The sequence below is a fragment of the Schistocerca cancellata genome, chromosome 9 (genome assembly GCF_023864275.1).
Source record: "Schistocerca cancellata isolate TAMUIC-IGC-003103 chromosome 9, iqSchCanc2.1, whole genome shotgun sequence".
Lineage (NCBI taxonomy): Eukaryota > Metazoa > Arthropoda > Insecta > Orthoptera > Acrididae > Schistocerca > Schistocerca cancellata.
The window spans coordinates 110,199,102-110,207,117 of record NC_064634.1 but is presented as its reverse complement, the minus strand read 5'-3'; the positions used below and the strand labels follow the sequence as shown (position 1 = coordinate 110,207,117).

The 8,016-nt window shown below is 41.1% G+C and overlaps 1 non-coding gene across 1 annotated transcript; it reads left to right on the top strand.

Moving 5' to 3' along the window:
• Window positions 1-1,113: 1,113 nt before the first annotated feature.
• On the top strand, window positions 1,114-1,188 carry Trnas-cga (transfer RNA serine (anticodon CGA)). Its single transcript has one exon. It is a non-coding gene; the product is annotated as a tRNA-Ser (tRNA).
• The last annotated feature ends 6,828 nt before the right edge of the window (window positions 1,189-8,016 follow it).

Here is an 8,016-nt window from a genome sequence, read left to right as displayed (position 1 = left end):
AAGGAATGTCAATAGCGAGGATAATGGCCTCCCTTTTTCTTTTTTTACCTGTGCCTCTGAAAGGCACTAATGGCTTTTTTTCCAGGCAACGCACAGCTGGCCGCTCAAGACGCATTACGTCAAGGTCACTTGGCTTTCTTACCGAAATATTTACGACACCAGTTTGCAATACAGTGACAGTCTCATATAAAAATACTTCACAGGTCAAGAATTTGCGTTACAAATCTGTAGAAACAAAATGCTATAGATATAACAGTGTCCAAAAAATTTTCGTCGGCATTGTAATACATTCACACATTTACACACATTTCATAACTCTTAAAGTACGATTCTTGGTTTCCAACATCCTTTTTCACAAGTCAGAGTCCCTAACCACTACTCATTATTCCTTACCTTATTTGTCGACACTTCAATATTTCATCATAATAGATACATAGCATAATCAAATAACTCATATAGCATCAGCTTATTGATCATAAACATTCCGCAACAGCATAATACACATAGTCATCGTAATAATAACATCATAACACCTCAGTCAACTCTCAAAATCGTCGTAGCTTCCTCCAATAATTAAAAAAAATTCTCTGCTCATGTCAAAAGTGTCATCTGCCTCAAACGTACTTTAAAAATCGTGATCCCATACCAAATATATCATTCAAAGCTCTCATAATATCACAATGGTTCCAAAAAAATATGAACAGTTCACAAAGTAGAGACAAAATACAATTCCGTAAGTGTGAAGTTATCCAACGGTGTAATTGCGTAAACATCTGTCACTGCCGTAGTAAAAAAAATGTTTGTCTCTCTCAGTTAAATGATCAGATAGCTGTGTAATTTATGTGTTAGAGAAATATGGTACCGATGTGTAAAGTTGTATAAGCAAATACCATATTCCAGAATGAGATTTTCACTCTGCAGCGGATTGTGCGCTGATATGAAACTTCCTGGCAGATTAAAACTGTGTGCCCGACCGAGACTCGAACTCGGGATCTTTGCCTTTCGCGGGCAAATGCTCTACCAACTGAGCTACCGAAGCACGACTCACGGCCGGTACTCACAGCCAGACGAGGTACTGGCAGAAGTAAAGCTGTGAGTACCGGCCGTGAGTCGTGCTTCGATAGCTCAGTTGGTAGAGCATTTGCCCGCGAAAGGCAAAGGTCCCGAGTTCGAGTCTCGGTCGGGCACACAGTTTTAATCTGCCAGGAAGTTTCAAATACCATATTAGCTAGGGCTCCTTGTGCTTGCCAAACACATGGTAAACAAAGTAAGCGTGTACCCCCCTGAGGATTAATGTAATTATACCCTCAGGTGTTACAAATTACAAGAATGGAATGAAATGTATTACGGAAAACCTTTGTATCATTGTACCTCAAATATCTTTAAAAATAAATGATTTAAGTACAAAATTAATCACTGAAATGCGTGTCCTGTAGCGCTAAATGTGCATCTTGTTGTAAGATAATCTCTGTGGAAGTGTCGTAGTTATTTTCCTCCGAAAGCTAAGTTCTGCAGAAGCCAATGTACTTACCTCATGATAAACAAAAGTGAAATGCTTTGCGTAGAGATATCTTAGTTATTACGCTTATTGTTGTGATGATGAAAGTACTGTGCTGTAACGTATTGTTGTGCTACGGAAAAGGCTGTCTCCTTGTAGCTATACCACAAAAGTTACTACTAAAACATGTTTTACTTTCCAGAATAATTCAGAAAAACTGTGCAGATATAAAACAGAGACACCGCAAAAGCAATATTGTAAATTGTTACTCATTAGTAACGTCGTGATATAATCGTGTAGCTGTCACATAAACTAACCACTGTGTCATCTGGTATCTCTCAGAAAGTACTTTAATTCAGAATGTATTTTCAAGTAAACCAAAATGTTGCATTAAAATCTCATTAGCAGTACTGGTAAATGTTCTAAGTATGTGAGCCTCATAGTCGTTACGTAATCGTGCAACTAACAAGCAAGAATGCACACACACAATAACACTGTGTCGTCTGTTCACAATAACAATGTATTCGTAATTTCTGTTTAAATAAGTTCTCTTGGTTCTTGACTCGATATTTAACTTCAAACATTGTTGCATGGTAACAGTTTCTAAGTCTGACAATGCATACTAGAAATGTGAAGCGAAACGTTTTATGGCAAGGACAAAGTTAAAAAGCAGATTATTTTTCAATAAACAGTTTTACATGTGAAATGTGGTGTAAACCTTTACTCTTCCTAGTACGCAGAGTTTCAACTTCAACGCAATTATCATGTGGTATACGTCGGATTCTGTAAGGTCCATTGTAAACTAGAAAGAATTTGTGACTCAAGTGTTTCTTCTTATGTGACAATGAATGAGCTTTAATGAGCACTTTCTGACCAATACATAATTTCTTCATTTGCTTTACCGTGTAGTTTTTTCCTTTTGTTTGCTGCGGATTTTATATTTTTAAGAGCCAAATCAATTATGTCTTTGTGTCGAAGTTTACGTGTATTCGGGAAAGGTACAAGCTCTCTGATTCTGTTCGGTGGTTCTACATTCTTCAATACAAGAGTAGGTGGTAAAGCAGTGGAGTCATGAGGCATTTCATTCAGCACATTTTGAAATAAGTGTAAATATCTGTCCCAATGCTGATGCTTTCTGTGACAATAAAGTCTGCAAAGCTTATTGATTTCTTTCATAATCCGTTCGGAGGGGTTACAGTGTGGTGAGTACAATGAAATAAAAACAGGTTTGATTTTATGATTCCGAAGCATGCGTGACCAAACAGCAGATCTGAATTGCGATCCGTTATCTGAAATGACTTTAGCAACGTGGCCAACTTCACATAAGAAATTTTTAACAAAGGCGTTGGATACAGACCGTCCAGTGGCTTTACGTAACGGAGTGAAAGAAACAAATTTTGAAGTAAGTTCAACAGCGACTAGAACGTACGAAAATCCATTCGATGTTCTGACAAGGGGTCCCAAGAGATCAACAGCAGCAAATTCTTTTAATTTAGAAGGAATGATAGGAAACAACGGAGCACGATGTGAGATAGTAGATGGTTTCGCCTTTTGACAAAGTTTACAAATAGACAAGACCCTTCGAATTCGCTTTTACATATTGTTAAAATAACAAGTCGTTCGAAGAATATGATAACATTTTCGTGGACCAAAATGTGCGTAGCTGAAATGAATGTACCAAATGAGCTTATTAACAAAATCGTCTGGAATGCAAAGTACATCAACAGTGGAGCGTTTGAACAGTATGTTGTTTCTAACCAGGTAATAATGCCGAATCTGAGTGTGTGTCTTTTCATGCCATTTACTTTTGATGTCTTTCCAAATCGGATCTTTATCTTGTTCATGAGCAATGTCCTTTAAAGATGTGGTGATGAAGTTTTCAAAGGCGACTTTCTGAATGTAAAGAATACTGAAATTTTTCTCAAGGTTGCCTTCTGTGTTATTTTTCTCAAGCCCCGCCGGTGCGCGTGATAGCGCGTCTGCAACAATGTTCTCCTTGCCGGGAATGTAGACTATTGTGAAGTGGAATTCTTGCAGAAACAATGCCCAACGTTTTAACCTGTCATGATTTAATTTTTAAGACATAAGAAATTGTAATGCACGATGATCACTGTATAGTTTTACGTGCTTGCCAGAAAGAAATAAACGGAATTTGTTAAATGCCCAAACGATAGCTAAAGCTTCTAATTCAGTAACGGAATAATTTTTTTCAGATTTTGTTAGCACTCGGCTAGCAAAAGCAATGGTTTTCTGAATGTTAGTGTCATTTTCTATGGCTTCTTGAAATAAATGGGCACCAAGACCGACTTTAGAAGAATCCGTGCTAAGGCAGAAATCTTGTGACAGATCTGGATGAGCTAGTATTGGCGCGTTGAGTAGCGATTCTTTCAAAGAATTGAATTCCAACTGTGCTTGTTCATCCCAATTCCAAATAGTATTTTTTCCAGTGAGAGAACAAAGTTTTGGTGTAACTAGAATTTGCATATTCAGAAAACGACGGTAAAAATTTACGAGACCTAGAAAACTGTGGACTTGTTTTTTTGTGGACGGAACTGGAATGGCTCTGATTGCTTCTAACTTTTCAGGATCCGGCTGAATGCCTTCAGAAGAAATAATATGTCCCAAAAACCTCACCTTTGACCTACCGAATTCAGACTTTTCCAAGTTAACTGTAATTCCAGATTCTGCAAAAATACGTAACAAACTGTTGAGGATGCGGTTATGTTGTTCCCATGAAGCTTCTGCTATTAGAATATCGTCCACATATAATGTTATGTGACGTTTTAAGAACTCAGGTAATATGGAATTTAGCCCGCGAATGAATGCTGCTGAAGAAATGTTCAAACCAAAATGAAGTTTCCGAAACTGATAACAAAAGCCGAAACAAAGGAAATCTGTGTATTTTCTACATTCTGGATGAAGTTCGATCTGATAAAAGCTGGATCTGAGATCAATGGAAGACAACACTTTTACACCATTAAAATTTTGAAGAAGTTCTTCCATCGTCTGCGGCCTGTCTGTTTCAGGAATAATGATTGATATTGATATTGATTTGTCTCGAATCTAAGACAAGCCTGATCGATCCATTTTTCTTCTCAACAACATGTAACGGATTGTTGTATGAGCTTACTGCAGACTCAATAATGCCCTCATCAAGCATAGATTGTATATCTGTTCTAACACGGTCCCTATAATGTGCTGGAATTACGTATGGTCTAACACAACATTTAGTATGCTCACGAACACGATATTGGTATTGAAATCCCTTGATTGTTCCTGTTTTGTGAGTAAAAACTGTGGAATGTGCTTGTAAAATCTCAAAAAGGTCCTGCCTATCAGTGTCATTACAATTCTCAATTGTTTGAATTTTATTCTGAATTAACTCATTAGTTTCAAATATGCCGTCGATATCATCCCTGTCAGTACTTGCAGAGTGATTGTTAGTGTCTAGTTCCGTAGAAAATTCCGAACTGTTGTCTAACAGAACGTAAAGCTGATTAATTTCCTCATCATGGTTTGAGAGCCAGTCTTCAAATTTCAAAGCTATTGACTTACCTTCTTTCTCTAAACTTATTTCAGCATCGTGAAAGCTTAAGATTGCTTTGTATTCATTCAAAAAGTCTACTCCTAGTATAATTTCCGTCGACAATAATGGAACAATAAGAAAGTTCACAGAGAAGCTGTGGCTTTGGCAAAAGAATTCTAAATTGGTTTGTTGGCGTACATCTACACTTTTTCCAAAGATTGCACCTTGTAATTTAATCTTACGTAACGGAAGTGTGGGGCAATCATCCGATTTGTTGCATTTGCTAAAAGCTGTTTCACTAATTACTGAAATGGGACTGCCAGAGTCAAGTACTGCCGTAAATTTTACATGATTTACAGTAATGTGAATCACAGGATATGCAATGTTGTTATGTTTTACGTCGTGTTCCTGGAGCAAGATGTCCCTAATGTCTTCCATTTTTACGTAATTACTAGCTACGGCAGCTGCGTCGTCAGTTTCATAAGTACGTTTTGTGGCTGCCAGCGGTGTGAGTCATTGCCTATTGTCTCTTTGTTGGCGTGCGTCGTTATTGGGATTTGGAGACCTAAATTCTACAAATTCACCGTGATGAGAGGGCCCTGCCCTGTTTAAATCCCGCCAGTTCTGATGCAGTTCAGGTCTGTCGTTACGATCATATCATCTGTCGTCATGTCGGTAGATTCCATAGTTTCTTTCTTGTCGGTCACGTGGTGGAGAATTTCTCCATGAGTCGTAACTGCGCGCTGGACCGTTGCGTCTAAAGTTATTCTGTCTCCCTTGATAATAATTATTTTGGTTCCCATTTTGTCTGTTTCTCTGATTATCTCTCTGATAGTCATTACCGCGGAGAGGTGATCTTTCCCTGTAATTATTACTACTCTGAACATTAGTTAATTCATTACTCGGTGGCGCTAACACACTGCTTTCGTCTTCACAATCATTTCTCAGTTTACTTTGGAGCCTAGTATTACGTTTTCCACACGCCATTATTGTCACAATATTTCACACGACAACACAGAAGAACACAATTTGAAGAGCAAAAATAGTGGAACACATTAACATAGCACTGAAAATAATATCTAGTTAATTGCAGCTGCGAAATACTTGGTGCAAATCTACATGCGTGCCACACCTGTTTTACTGTACAACAATGAAAGACTGGAACTACAAAGGAAATTCTCTCTATAATTACGCGCTAGCAATAAACAATAGCTACACTAATTACACAAACTACAAGGAAAAAAATCAGAAGATTCCAGGTTCGAATCCTGGCAGGGTCGCCATATGAAACGTCCCCTTAGAAAAATTTATACATGAATGTGCTTAAACTGACACACAATATTTTTTAGCGCAACACACTCTTACTTTCAGAAATCCCTACAAAGGAATGGCCCTGACTAACATTAACCTGTACCTTTCACAAATCACTTACCTCACCAAAAATCTTCGTTACTCGAACTACTGCAATACAGCGAGCGCCACTACTGCCAGCTAAATAACAGATTCAAACTACGGAAGGCACTAACTACTAGTAGGCATAGTTAGCAAATGAAAGATTTTAATAGAGAACAAACATTGTATTTACCTTAATAGTCATAATATACACTCCTGGAAATGGAAAAAAGAATACATTGACACCGGTGTGTCAGACCCACCATACTTGCTCCGGACACTGCGAGAGGGCTGTACAAGCAATGATCACACGCACGGCACAGCGGACACACCAGGAACCGCGGTGTTGGCCGTCGAATGGCGCTAGCTGCGCAGCATTTGTGCACCGCCGCCGTCAGTGTCAGCCAGTTTGCCGTGGCATACGGAGCTCCATCGCAGTCTTTAACACTGGTAGCATGCCGCGACAGTGTGGACGTGAACCGTATGTGCAGTTGACGGACTTTGAGCGAGGGCGTATAGTGGGCATGCGGGAGGCCGGGTGGACGTACCGCCGAATTGCTCAACACGTGGGGCGTGAGGTCTCCACAGTACATCGATGTTGTCGCCAGTGGTCGGCGGAAGGTGCACGTGCCCGTCGACCTGGGACCGGACCGCAGCGACGCACGGATGCACGCCAAGACTGTAGGATCCTACGCAGTGCCGTAGGGGACCGCACCGCCACTTCCCAGCAAATTAGGGACACTGTTGCTCCTGGGGTATCGGCGAGGACCATTCGCAACCGTCTCCATGAAGCTGGGCTACGGTCCCGCACACCGTTAGGCCGTCTTCCGCTCACGCCCCAACATCGTGCAGCCCGCCTCCAGTGGTGTCGCGACAGGCGTGAATGGAGGGACGAATGGAGACGTGTCGTCTTCAGCGATGAGAGTCGCTTCTGCCTTGGTGCCAATGATGGTCGTATGCGTGTTTGGCGCCGTGCAGGTGAGCGCCACAATCAGGATGCATACGACCGAGGCACACAGGGCCAACACCCGGCATCATGGTGTGGGTAGCGATCTCCTACACTGGCCGTACACCACTGGTGATCGTCGAGGGGACACTGAATAGTGCACGGTACATCCAAATCATCATCAAACCCATCATTCTACTATTCCTAGACCGGCAAGGGAACTTGCTGTTCCAACAGGACAATGCACGTCCGCATGTATCCCGTGCCACCCAACGTGCTCTAGAAGGTGTAAGTCAACTACCCTGGCCAGCAAGATCTCCGGATCTGTCCCCCATTGAGCATGTTTGGGACTGGATGAAGCGTCGTCTCACGCGGGTCTGCATGTCCAGCACGAACGCTGGTCCAACTGAGGCGCCAGGTGGAAATGGCATGGCAAGCCGTTCCACAGGACTACATCCAGCATCTCTACGATCGTCTCCATGGTAGAATAGCAGCCTGCATTGCTGCGAAAGGTGGATATACACTGTACTAGTGCCGACATTGTGCATGCTCTGTTGCCTGTGTCTATGTGCCTGTGGTTCTGTCAGTGTGATCATGTGATGTATCTGACCCCAGGAATGTGACAATAAAGTTTCCCCTTCCTGGGACAATGAA